Source organism: Xiphophorus couchianus, chromosome 24 (genome assembly GCF_001444195.1).
Source record: "Xiphophorus couchianus chromosome 24, X_couchianus-1.0, whole genome shotgun sequence".
Classification (NCBI taxonomy): Eukaryota; Metazoa; Chordata; class Actinopteri; order Cyprinodontiformes; family Poeciliidae; genus Xiphophorus; species Xiphophorus couchianus.
Window position 1 is genome coordinate 14,639,187 of NC_040251.1, and position 14,260 is coordinate 14,653,446.

The 14,260-nt window shown below is 38.3% G+C and overlaps 1 long non-coding RNA gene across 2 annotated transcripts; it reads right to left on the minus strand.

Moving 5' to 3' along the window:
• Positions 1-10,393: 10,393 nt before the first annotated feature.
• LOC114140310 (uncharacterized) lies at positions 10,394-11,142 on the minus strand. 2 transcript variants are annotated; one of them, XR_003594548.1, is made up of 3 exons: positions 10,948-11,142; positions 10,559-10,863; positions 10,394-10,482 (listed from the first exon to the last, which is right to left on the minus strand). It is a non-coding gene; the product is annotated as an uncharacterized LOC114140310 (long non-coding RNA). The 2 variants fall into 2 exon arrangements; XR_003594547.1 differs by having other exon boundaries at positions 10,394-10,863.
• Between the last annotated feature and the right edge of the window lie 3,118 nt (positions 11,143-14,260).

The window sequence follows — 14,260 nt, forward strand, 5'->3', positions numbered from 1 at the left end:
TTTAAGTTCCAGTCCGAACAATTCATGCCTGAAGGAGTTTTCCCAGAATCTCTGAAATATTAAGAATTCAAGATGTTGCTTGTTTTTTGCACCATTTATATAAAATAAAATGTTAATGGTTCACCAGAAATGAAAAAGATTTTGTCAAGGTTACTAGCTTGGAAATGTGTTAAGATTTAAAACTGTCAATAATTATTCAAAACTTTAACTGGAGATTCTTTATGTGATGTACCTTGAGTGAGAAACTATTATATTCAATTTAATGGCTACATCTTTCAGAAAAACAGTCTATGTCATGGGTTATGTCTCAAGAGAACACATGTTGTTAATTTTGGCAATATCCACAAGAGTCCAAGAAAAAATTAGGATCAAATTAATTTTGACTGTCTAACAAAACATAGCTTTCAAGTTTTCTCAATTTCACTTCTGATTGGTTGATCAAGCTTTTGCTTCAACCAATCAACCAATTCTGCAATCAACAGAATTTCAGAATTGGTACTGGGAACTGGCAGCATCCAGCTGTCAGTTAGCTGTTCAACTTGCTAGCTGTTCAACTTGCTAGCTGTTCAACTTGCTAGCTATACAGAGAGGAACAAAAGGCAAAAATGAATCCATTAGCTCTCAAGCTACATAAAAGGTAGTTTGAGAGAGTTTAATAGGTAACAGAGGCACCCAGCTGTCAGTTCCCTGGTAGCACCTAATTTCAACATTTAATCAAACATAAGCACAAGTCATTGTCAAGTCTATGTGCACATTAACCCTGATTTAGATGTAATTGTTTGTGATTAGATAATGCAGAACTGCTTGAGGAAAATGGGGCCTAAACTGTGGAGAATTCATCACTTTATCTTAATTGAAGGTGTAAAAAATATCAATATGCAGAAAAAAACTCATTACTTTTTGTTTGAAAGCCCCACATTACAGAAAACAGTGATAAATGCTCCTCTACATTGGTTCATTGATGTCATAAAATTAACTTTCAACATTGTATTCTACACCAGAGGAGTGTTAAAAAGTTTGGTTGAACATTACCATGTAAGTGGCTCCTATGTGGCAGCCATTTTGTTTTGCAGGCTAAGAGGAAGCCCGCCTTCCAGGCAACCCCTTTGTAGGAAGTGAGCTGCCAAGAGCAGGAATTTGATTGGCTGATAATGTGTAGAAGTCCCAATAAAATATGAGAAGTTTTTCTTTATATTTACTTTCTGATAACTAATTGTTCATTTTGACCTTGTTTATCTGAAAGTTGTTTTTTTTTGTTTGTTTTTTTTTTCATTTTTAGGAGGCTGATGTGATTGGCCAATTTGAATTGAGAAGGCGGGGTCTGAAAGTATTTCGAGCTGAACTGCACAATGTGGCAGGGAAAGTGGATGGCTGCTATTTTGGAATATTTGGTGTAATAACTTGAAGATTATCATTAAAACTGACAACTTTTATTGGTCATACTTTCAATATTAATATTTTTGTTCTTATTATTACATTTTTTTTACCACATAAAATGTTAGAATTTGTAACTCCATCTAATTTAAGACCTGGATTTCTATTGAGAGTTTAAGAAATGTCATATTTTTTGCAGCAATTGTTGCTCTTCTGGTCAAAATGAAATAAAATAAAAACTTGGAATGAGTTTTACATTTTTGTTTTAACATTTTTGTAAAAATATATACAGTACAGACCAAAAGTTTGGACACACCTTTTAATTCAATGGGTTTTCTTTATTTTAATGACTATTGACATTGTAGATTCACACTGAAGGCATCAAAACTATGAATAACACATGTGGAAATATGCACTAAACAAAAAAGTGTAAAACAACTGAAAATAGCCCTTATATTCTAGTTTCTTCAAAGTAGCAACCTTTTGCTGTGATTACTGCTTTGCAAACACTCTGCATTTTCTTGATGAGCTTCAAGAGGTCGTCACCTGAAATGGTTTTCACTTCATAGGTCAACCTGCCCTGTCAGGTTAATAAGTGGGATTTCTTGCCTTATAAATAGTCATGAAAATAAAGAAAACCCATTGAATTAGAAAGGTGTGTCCAAACTTTTGGTCTATATACATATACTTTGATAAACCTGTTCCCCAAGTCAGTGCTAGTTTTTATTGATATGCAACAAGATTTCTCCAACAAAGTAACTACTGACAAAGTTTTGCTAAAGATCTCTCATACCTACTCTTTATTCTAAAGCCAAACGGTACATAAGGAGCAGAAAATACATAAGAAAATGTTCCGTTTGCCCTATAGATGGATGAAGTTTTTGCTTTTTTTGTTGTCTTTGCCCAATAAACTCAGTTATTAGAACCTCTGACCCCGGCTTTTCTGTAAATAGAAGCACCAAGAGTGTTTTTTTTTTTCTGTCTTCACTTTGCAGTTGTTTGAGTGAATAATTGGACGCTTACTAAGTTTCCATTTACATGTGAGCACTCTAATAAACTGCTGACATGTTTATGTTTTTACTGAATTTACAGCCTTCTACTGCTCTTCCCCCTTTTTTCTGCCCTTGCTGTTATATAATTAAATGACTCTTTGAAAGAAGAAATGCCAGGACTCAGAAATTAATTGATTTTCCATAAATGTCTATTTGATTCATTGTCACAGAAACGTAGCCTAATAGTAGTCTATTGCAACAGATGTGGCGGTTCAGCCATTTTTAGCCAAACAGAGATATCAGCTCCTTTATTTCTGGCAAGACATCTTCTGGAGAGATCCCAGTGTTTCGAGCCGCTGCAGAATTATTGGCTAAATTTGCAGCATGCAGGAATTCTCATTACGGTAATGCATAAGCTCGACCTCTTCCCTCTCGGAGTTCGATGCGATTGCTGGCAGCGCAAGGTGGCTAGATTTTTCTCTCTCTGTGTCTTCTTGAGCAACTAAAAGGCTCAAGTGGCAACTGTGCAACTGGGTGTAACTCTTACATAATCCTGCAGTGCTCTAGCACTCCTGAAAAAGGAGTAAAACTGCCGTTTATCACCTCTGCGCTAGGTAAGGGGATGAAATGTGTGCACATCTGTGGTAAAATCGGATATTAAAAGGCGTGCTATGCTTTTGTTTTTGATGACAAGAAGTAAAAATTAATGATTGAGTGATTAAAACCAATGAAATATCTCAACTTGCAGGCAAATAAATGCCTGCATCTTCATGTTTTGTTGCGCTGACAATGAAAAAATAAAGCATTTGCTATTTTGTTCTTATAGAATTACTTAAAGGGAAGATTTATTTTGAATAGGACTTATCGGGAGTACTTATAAGTAGTCAGTATCTTACACACACAGTCGGGAGCACTCTGGCATGGACCAAGGGTGTGGAAGCTAAAATAGTTGACTCTTGTTGTAACACAACAAGTGATTTAAATGTAAAGCAACCAACTGCATGTTAGCTAATAATGAAGAAAGCCAGTGTAATGAATAAGCTAATAGCAGCGTTTTAGGCTCGTCTTACTTAATAAGGAGCACAACAATGAAATAGTACTCAATAAGAACTTATTAATGTTTACTCAACTTGTCAGGCATTTTATGTTTTTGTTGTAGTCTGTGTATCAAAATCTATATAATTATTATAGCTATAATAATCAATATGATTTATTCAGCAGCACTAGAAACAATTGCTGCCTATCTGCAATAAAACCAGGTCAGATTTTTGTCTCCATGCTAGGAATTCAAGGCAATATGTCACAATTGTGCCACCATGAGGCTGACTAAGGTACTCAGGTCAAGCTGAACTTGTAAAGGTTTGTGTTACTTTTGTAAAAACTCAAAAATAAAACCTTATTTGCTTAAGATTTACATCAAATTACTACTACTAATACTACTAACTTTGTGATCTGCAAATACTAACTTCTTCTAAGTACTCAGCACAACCCGACCTGTCCAATTGCGATTAGCTGCGTTTTTGAGAGACCAACTCGTTGTGCAGCCATTGCTAGCAGATGACTTGCAATGGTTTAAGACGTTCTCAAATAGTTTTTTTTCCCATCCATCTTTACATTGAGTGGATCCATTTTAAGTAGCCTCCATCAACAACTTGAAGAATACACCTCCATAAATTGAAAGGAGAATTTCCTTCAGTATAAATAGCGCAACTCATATTGGAGATAGATTGATATATTTACAGGCATTAAAGTTGCCAAATCAGGTGAGCGTTCGTTCCGTGGCGCCAACGCCGTAATCGATTGAATTACTCAACAGTTTGTTCAGCCGCTACACTCTGCTTTCAAACTACGTTGGCTTTTTATTTCACTCCCCACCATTTAAAAAATATAAAATAAAAATTGGAGGTCTGAACAGTAATTTCAGTTCATTTTTAACAATGTCAGTTCTTCTAATAAATACTTATGTGCTTGAAGACTCACTAGACTGCTGGACACATTATATTTCATTACTCTGGCTAAAAAAAAATTAAACTGTTTTTTTTTATATTCTTATCAAAGCCTTACACGTTCTTAGTGATCAGTGGGGGGAAAAAAAACACATTACCCCCCTTCTAAGAACTGTCACTTGACAAATACTGGGTTGTTAAATAGAAGACTTTCCTGTCATATAGTTTCATTGGTCTTTGCTCTTGAATTTTATTAAATGAATGCTTTAAAAAATTCAAAGTAGAAAGAAAAATCAGTTCAGTCGCAGCTTCGGTGAGCACGCCGCATAAAGAATGCAAGAGCTGACAGACTTATTATCAATCTGTGTGCCGCTCTCAGTCATGATGTCAAGTTTTCTCTCAGCCACACCGCTCTCCAGTCAATCAGTGGGCGACAGAGTAGGAGCCTCTTCCGGCCCAACAGCTCAGCTCAGCGCAGGCGACGTCTCAACTCGGCTCAGCCTTTATCTCCATCATGTTCGGCAATTTCTGCTGCCATTAATCAGAACGTCGCGCAAGCAAGTGCAAGCAGTCTGTAGATGAAATTGAATACAGGCGTTTTCTTTTGATTTTTTTTTTTTTTTTTTTTTTGCATGGAAAAGCTCCGTGCTTAGCTGGTGGTTTTTAAAGCAATGACTTTGCAAAAATAAAAAAATACAATGGAAACCTCTGGGGATGCTTAAGGTTGCAGGGCAGCGCTAATTATTGCAGGGATTTTCGTTTCTGCAAACATTTGCTCTCTCGCAGGCCGTTTATATCCTTTTTCCGGAATAACATAAGCACTGAAACGGCAAATCTTACCGGCGTTATTATCATTATGGCACAGTGAAACATAACACATTGACTTTATGCAAATTGGAAATTTAGGATAATTGCTGTTGCTTATGTGCGCCAATGTAAGGACTCCATGCACAGAAGCTGCATTGCATATACAGAAAACCTCCACATTAACCTTTAGCATTGTGTCTCTATGCACATACTGGGAAAATAACCTCTAACATTATGCATCAGTTCAGTTTCTCCTCAGCAGATCTCAAATGTGCTTTATCTGCACATTTGTATTTTTTTTTAAGTACCTTTTGTAAAGTTATATGAATAATGTCCACTTACTAAAGGTTTTAACGATGGACAAAAGTCAAAAGCGTGAAAACAAAATGCAGTTTTCAGAAATCTTTTTCATTGATTGATTGATTGGAGGAGAGAAAAATCAGGGTGGCCGAAGTGTGAAAAAAGTAATTGCTGACAAAATTTTATGGAGAATTGAGACAAAAACAAAACCTTGTATGATGGCAAGTTTCAAGTAGAAATAGTAAAAGCAATAAATTCAGAGACAATGACCTCATTGCTGTTGTTTTGACAACCAGTGCAGATCTGGAGTCAGGCTGGATTTCACTGCAGCTGCAGTTCTGTCACCATCAAGTTGTTTCCAAATCCTATAAATCTACTTTTAGTCCCGGTACAATTGACATTTTTTTTTCCTTTTACTTTTCAAAAACAACCAACACATAACAGCAGCAACAGGATTAACATGCTTTCCAAAATTAGACAAGTGCTGTGTTTAACGAAGGTGCGCAGCTTGACAGTTACGGCTTCATTTATTAACAGCTCTTGACAAACTGACCGTTTTTCTGTGCAGAAGAAAGCTGAGTCATCCTCCTTCGTTCCAGCGTCTGCAGAGGATTTTCTGTGAACAAAGAAGTGATTCTACGGTTAGTCCGGCATCGCCGTATTATCTTCAGAAGCACAACTATTTCAGTCTAAACAAACAATTCTGAACCCCTCAAGTGGATTATTAAGAAGTTTTCAATTTTTGCAGCAGTAATAATTTCAGTAGTGGTGCTGCTTCTGCTTTAATGAATTAGCTTAAGCTTTGTCAGTTTAATTGGCTCATATTTGAGACATTTGAGCTTCCCAACGTCTGAAGTAACTTTCTTAATACAAGACTTATAAAGGGATTTAAAAAATAATGTTAGACCATGATGGGGTTGTTTTTTTGTCTGCGAATTCTACTTTATCTTGTTTTTCAATCTTGTGTTATGTAGCAACAACAAATCAAGCTAATAGCTAGCTAGCAGAATCCAGCTAGCCGCCTCTTTTGCTGTGGTGTTGATGTCATAATATTTAAATTGATTTCTAGCTTGGCTCTCGTTTGGGGAAGATTAAATGTGAGCGAGTGAGCAAAGAGCTAATAATTAACATTGTTCTCCACAAGACGATCAATTGTTTCAAAACCATAAGTTGTACGGATGTCCAAAAGTGCCACATGTAAAAAAAACAAAAAAAACAAAAAAGCATCACATAATTCCTTAAATGTTAATATATAAAATTTGTATTAAATATAACTTAATTGCAAAAACAGAATTGATGTTTATTTCACTGTGTATTTAATTATTTTGCACTTGTTGCTGCACATCATCTGTGAGCCATAGATATCAATATTAAGGGGAGGGGCTAAACTAGGGGGCGGGGCCAACATTTAGGCTAGCGTCAAAAAATCTTGAAACAATCGTTTTCTGTCGTTTCGTAAATATAAGCAAGTTGCTTATAAGTAAATATAAGCGTCCAAACTGAACTAGAAACAGGAAAGGTTTTCTTGGTACTTACAAGAAAATGCTTGACCCTCAAGCTCTTTCTAAGTGAAATAATTAAGTGGGTGTGGTCAGATCAGTTGGCTCCACCCACTAAACCGGCTTTGTGGCTAGTCTTAGATATCCCAAAAGATTCAATAGTAAAGTATAGAAATATATATTTGTTTGATGAAACCTATTCATACAAATCAACTAGGAATCAAAACTAATCTTTTTGAGAGAGTAGAAAATGTCAGCTTACTCTGTCCTGTTTTCCTTTCAGGGCTATTATTGTGACAATGTTATCACATCAGTAAAAACTGTAAGAATAATTAAGAAAAAAAAAAAGAAAAGAAAAAGTGGAGGTGAACTAAAAATCTCATATTCACAGTGCAATTGTGCCCAGACATGAAATATTTTGTCAGCCAAACATGTGAAACTCTGCAATATAAATTCAAATCAACAACAACAGAAGTGGCCTTTTGTGTTCACTCATTACAAGGAGGCGCCTGCTGGATCCTGCCACCGCGCTTTTTTCCTCTCTCTTTAACAGGCAGAGTTCAGTGGAAAAAAAAAAAAATATTCATGACTGCTGACAAGTCCCTGTGTGTGGGCTCTGCTTCTCAGTTTTCACCATGGAAACTGCAGATGGCTGGAATTACAGTGGCAGATATAATCCAAACAGTGCTTGTTGTAGCAGATATAGTTTTACACCAACAATGATGATGATGATGATGCTGATGCGCGCTCCGGATGACGACTGAACTCCTGTTCAGCCAAAATGACCCATCGGATTTTACTTCCCTAGTTGCTTCCTTGCTTTTTCTTAAACTTCCTTTCCCGTGCTTCTGCTTCTTTTTCTTTCTACTGGTGCCGTTTTAAGTTTCAAAGGAGTTGTGCACTCCACCAACCAGTCCAGTCGCTTCCAGAAATATTAACGGGAACGTAGAACAAGAAACCCTTTCTTTTGAGCTGTCACTGCAAGAAAGTAGCAGCGCTAAAGTTTGAAAATCCCTAATTTGAGTTTGCCTTTGTGTAACTTCCTTCCCACGCAGCAACTCCCACCAGATTGCAAGCTTTCCAAAAACTGAACAATTCCCCAAAGGAATTCAAGGCACGTGATTTAGGTAGGAATGTTTTGTGATGTATCCAGATTTGTTCCATATAGTAGCAATCCAACATGAGCAACATCATCAATCGCTAATTTCTGCTAGAAATTATGACCTGCAATTTGCAGATTATGTGTAGTTAATTAATCAAAAGAAAGGAGGTGTCTAAAAATATTAATATTTAAATTATTGTCAATGGCATCAACACAAAGTGTAGACCACTAGAAGAACAAGCTTATCATATGCTCACTTTTATATACATACATGTAGCATCATAAAAAAATCTAAAATAAATAAATTAGAGGTAATTAACATGTTAATTTAAAATGACAAAAAAAAAAAGTAACATTAAAACTTTTGTGTGTTTCCTGCTGGTACATACTGGTGCGCACAGGAAAATAGCAGTGGGGCTAGACTCAAAAACAACAAATTATAATATTCTACCAAGTCATAATCAACTATATTGATTCAGTCGAGTGCCATATGACTACAAAGATGATTATATTTTTATTAGATGCTTTTTCTTGGCTATTCACGTTTCTTGTGTTGCCCATTTTCCCACAGTAAAAAAAAAAAAAAAATGCCTTAAGAATAAATCTCACCCTTGCTTCTACAAGCTGCATTTCAAGAGCTTTTTTTTTTTATTTTTATATATCTGGCTGCTTTCACCCCTGTAGGTTTTACACTACCAGGAGGAGCAACAAAAAGAAGACTTATGAATATATTGATCTAGTGACCAGGGTACAGTAAGCACCACAAACAGGGAAAAGACCTGAGGACTAGAATTTATTCATTTTGGCTGGTGGGAGCCTTCTGCTATTTAGAGGTGTTACAGGCACATTCCAGGCATCTATCAGTGGGTTGTGAGTCATTCGCCAAGCAGCACAAGGGAGTCAGTGAAGATGCTCTTGCTAAAAAAACAAACTAATGAAATATTTGCATCCAAATTAAGTGGAAAAAAGTGGGGAGGAAGCAAACATTGCTTCAGTTTGTAGCACAGGTTTCAAGACAGAGATATTCTCGATGCAACAGACCCTGTGTAAATATGTAACAACAATAAATCTTAGCACATAAAGAACAAACGTAGACAGACAGCCTCAGTTGTGGCACAACTTTTTTGTTTGCTCTGCTCATTCCCGACTACTGACCTAAAACCAAATCCAGGGCTGACCGATCTCCCTTCTTGCAAAGCCCAATGTTTTCGCCTTTCCGGAATAACGACTCGACACAGAAGCGCTCTCTGCGGTCACTTGTGGCTCTGGAATTTGCAGCTTACAAAGCCCCCCCCCTCCAAAAAAGAAAGTCTGGACTCCTTTGTTGAAGCTCACATCCCCTCTCTCCCCTCCTCGCCCTCTGCGCTTGTGGCTTATGTAAGAACAGCACTTTTCAAACTGAATTTCAAAAGTGTCTCTTTGCGGAGGTGGGAAAAATTGATCAAAGACTGCAGGCCAGGGTGCAATTTCAAAATTCTCCAGCTCAGCTTTGCTGCTGCTCTCTCGCTGATTGATGTGATCCCTCCACGCAGTAGTTCTGTTGACCGCAAAAAAAAAAGAAAAGAAAACCTCTGATCAGCCTCGCTTCCACGACCCGGCGTGCAGCGCTGTGTTGCGCTTGGTGAATATTTTCAAAGCTTCTAAAAATGAAAAACTGAGGCCAGGTAGTTTGTTTTTTTTGTTTTCCTTAAAACAACCTGGTGGTGGAAGTTGGGACACAGAAGGTAATTAAAAAAAACACAAGTAAGAAATGTCGATTACTCAGAACTTGGCTTTGTCTTTACTACCATGTGCATAAAAGTAGGGATAATCCTACTTTACGTGAACTAAAAGCACAAATTCTGCAGAAATATGCACCGACATATGCATGCAATATAAAAAAAAGTGTTTTATAAAGTGTTCTCTATTACAAATGCGATTTATTGTGGCGATATCTTGCTAGTGTGTGGGACATATGTTTGCTTTGTGGATTTGGCAGCATATATGAAGTGTGCCGTGTTTCTGTCCCATATTTTACCGTTAGTAATAAAGTGTAAGGTAATAAAGGTGTCACATTCACGCCTTGAATAGAGCGCGCTGTAAAGACATAATGGATCTGTCAACTGATATTTGACACCGGGACCAAATAAAGCAGAACTGTTTTAGGGTTAGAAAGAACTGGAGGAATATCACCAATGAGAATCTACTTCAGCGTCAATTAAACTGGGACAACAAAAACAGCAAATCAAATCTGGATCTCTTAAAGGGACAGTTAATATGTTAGCATATTAGCTAAAACGCAAACACCAATGATGTTATTGCGATGCACCTGGAGTTGTCATGGTGAGGTCTAATTTTCTTAACCACATGCAGAACACCACTGGAGAACAGAGATCAGCAAAATATAGTTTATTAATGTAAACACAGATTCGGTGGATAGAACGACGAACTGTCAGGAGAGGGCTTCTGGGGAGGTCGGCACACTGAGAAGTAGCAGAGGGAATGGTAAGTTCAGGGGTAATCGGAAATGGGAGCTGTGAGAGTAGTAGCCGATCTTACTTGGGAAAATGATGATGACAGTCCTGGAGGCACTCCGGTGGATACCGGGTCTTGGCTTACAGTAAGTTCGAGTGGCGTCCAGGAGGATCGGAGGAGGCTGCGGCAGAGAGCGGGCCAGTGGTTTCTGTGGTGGAGGACAGACGAGGAGCGGATCCACAATCCGCCGAATAATCCGGAAGAGGCTTTGAGATCCGGCCGAAGGAACGGAAACGGGGCTTGGGCAACCCGTGGGTAGGTGGTGTCTCGAGGTGAGTCAAACCAGGAAGGATTCTTCAAGGAGGCCGCTTGGCGTCACGAAGGAATAGCTGTAGGAGGAAAAACAACGAGAGGGATACTCAGAGGATCTTTCTGGAAAGGCTCGGAGGTAGCTCTCTAGGGGCTTAGAGTACCATATAGGCTAACACTCAAGCGACGAAGTACTGGTAGTCCGCTCCTCTTAAGCTCCATGACTGAAGAGGTGATTAAACACCGGTGCGCTGAACCAAGGCCCGTCCCTCCAGAGAAACCTCCGCCTGTAGACGCCATCTGGTGGATAAGGAATGAAACAGCAGCAAAAAGGAAACCCCCCAAAACCCCGATTCCCAACAGGAGTATAAATTGCTTTAAATAACTCAGCAATTCCTATCTGATAAACTTCAACGAAATGAGATATTAAGAAGAGACTGGAATGACATCTCGACAATATGACCATTTACTGATTAAACAAACAGTTAGCTTTAATGACAATTACACCAACGTCTAGGTGTACGTCTTGTAATGAAGTCTTTGTTCAACAAGCTAAATACAGGAATAGGCACGACGTCCTGCTGAGACCGCACAGCTAGCTTAAATCAGATTTGGGCACAAAGGGACGTAAACCTTCCTCGAGGTTGTGCCACATATTCTGTCTGAGCCACGTCCCGCTCCTTTCCAACAACATGACCCGCTGCTGCATTATACATCACCTCCTTGACACCAAACGGGAGAGGCCCCACTGCGGCGTACATTCTCGGTTTCATGAAAGACACGTCTTTGAAGCTCCAGTGCGTGTTAACTCCACCGGGTGCCGGGAGCATCGTGACCTGACATTGGCTCTGACCAGATTTCTTAAAAATATATATTTATATATATTGAACCTTCAAAGCAGGGCAACATCTGAAAAAGGAGACTGTCAAGATATTTGCAGCAGAGACGTAGGTAAAAAAATATATATATATATGGGGGGAAAAACACAAGAGTTTATCTCAAGTGCAGTGTTGTACGCTTTGACAGGTAAATAATGATGTGTTTTTAGTCAGGACAAGGCCACAATGGACCCCAGTTTGCAATTTAGAGTTTCTCTGACGTGCAGCTACAAAGTCAGACATGCTCTTCTTGCCCCAGCTGCTGTCAAATAAGATAACACTGCAACATTATGGATGCACAAGGAAGAAAATGTGATCATGTGTTGAACATTTGGCTTTGTTGCAAAATCACACGCCTACGTAGAAGGTTTTCATAGAAAACTAAAGATATTTTTTAAAAATATGTAATAAGTCAAGTCTTATTTAGTATCTAGGAAGTCTACACTGACCTATATTGGACATAAACTAATTCTATAAAGAGTCTTATCCAAACAGTTCTGACTAAACTGGAGAACAAACAGTGCAAAAATAGCTTTGTATTCTCATTACTCAGAAATTAGTGCTGTTGTTTTAAAAACAAACTGGCAGCAACATGAATTTTTTAAACCAAAAAATTAAACTGGACTCGTACACTTTAGTATCTTCAAAAAAGCCAATTGGCTCTAATAATTAGCTGCTTGCAGCTAACGATGCCTTATTTTCTGTGAGTAGTTTCACAGGAAAAGATTTTTGTTTAAATGCTATTTTAAGATAAAACAAAGTGGAGTTGCAGCTTAATTTGATTTCTTGTAATTATCGAGAGGTGAAGAAAGATGAGAAAGAACAGAGAATCAAAAGGCGGATTGAAGATGTGATGCGGGCGGATTCTATTGTGGATCAACCCGCAGGCACATTTCAATAACTTAAACATTAGGGTCTTTCTTTTCTTTACGTCATTTTGATGATTATGGCTTACAGGAAATAAAACCCACAATTCTGTTTCTTCAAGAAATGTGACACAGACAAGAGTATCAGTGAAAAGCTAAAGAAGTTGGTGATTCAAAAAGCACTGAATCCACGTACGTTTATAGAAAGTTGAGTGGAAGGAAAAAGTACGGGATAGGTGGGATAATTCTGATAATTTGACTCAGGGGAGCAGTTATCTACACTCTACATCAATGGCTGGTAATGACAACATTTTACAACTTTCCAAAATGGCATTTAGTTTGTTAAATAGTCATTGGCAGTAACTCTAATCTCTAGTCAGTGTTAAATTAGTGACCTAATATAGCAAAATTGTCAAAAGCCTGTGAAATTGTAGCATGCCAGAGGCAGTGATATTGCTCACTTATTAGCTTGTAGCCTATAAGCTAACAGCTTAATGGCTAACTTTTTATTCTTAAAACTCTAAGTGAAGTTCTCCACACCAAAGCAATGTGAAAATGGCACACAAGAAATGAATGACTATTTCTAGCCAGCAAAACAAAATACTTTTTGGTTTTTAATTACTTTGTTTAATGGAGAGTGAGTCATGCAGAGTAAAGTGATGCTAAATAAAGCAACATGGCCACTGCAGGTGTTGAAAATACCTAACTAACTAAACAAATCCCTTCTACTTTCTACTAGCATTTCATCAGATTTTTCCCTTTGCCTCTTGACTAACATCAGCAGAGTGCGTTGGAATGTTTTCTCTACTGATGTAAAATGTCCGGTTTCCCTTTTTGAAGCAAATGTCTCGGGACAGACCGAACCGCGTCGTGTTCTGGATGTGACTCCGGGGAGTAGTTGAAAGTGATAACTTCATGTTTGCCTCGTGCATCTTTGGACAACTCTGTTTGGAACCCTTTCCGTCCGGCTTTTATTCCTCGACTGTCAAAACAGTCCCAGCGCGCCGCGGCTGTGATTTCAACCGGGCAGGACGAGAACATTAATCCGAACAGATTCGCTGTCCGTTGTCACGCCGGAGCGCTGCCCTGCCCTTGCGTTTCCCATAAAATGGATTCTATCGTGACCCTGCAGACCACTAAGCACACAGTGGACATGCTGACAAATGTACACACGCCCACATGCCCCAAAGAAATCAATTGCCTGCTGTTGCCTAAAACAGAGCTGGCGTAAGCGAAAGTGTAAAAATGTAAAGGTAATTAGCAAAAGGCATTAAGTCGATTTGGAGCCTGGTGAGTGTGTTTGTGTGAGCACTGGTGCATATTTTCATGCAAGTGTTCGTGCATTCGCTCAGACAAACCACAGCCAAGGGTGCTATTGTTTCGTGCTTTTTCTGTTTCCAGCAAATGATATTGCTTACCACCATACTTCTATACAACAGGGAAGAGCTCCAGAATAGCCAATAAGGGAGAGCAAATGCTTTAGTGATTCTGTTGGACCGAAAGTATTTGAAGCAGCTGCTGAGGATGGTGTGCTGCAAGATAACCTTAGAAAGCGCCACAAACTAAAAATGGTGACTGGAGACAATGTTCTCCAATGTTAACTCAGCCAAACACATTTACTTTTGCATGGAAAGGCTAAAATTGATATATTCTCTCTCTTTTACATGCATTATGTTGGAGAACTTCACTGCAAAAATGTCCCTATATGTTTATTTTTCTCTTCTTACCATGCT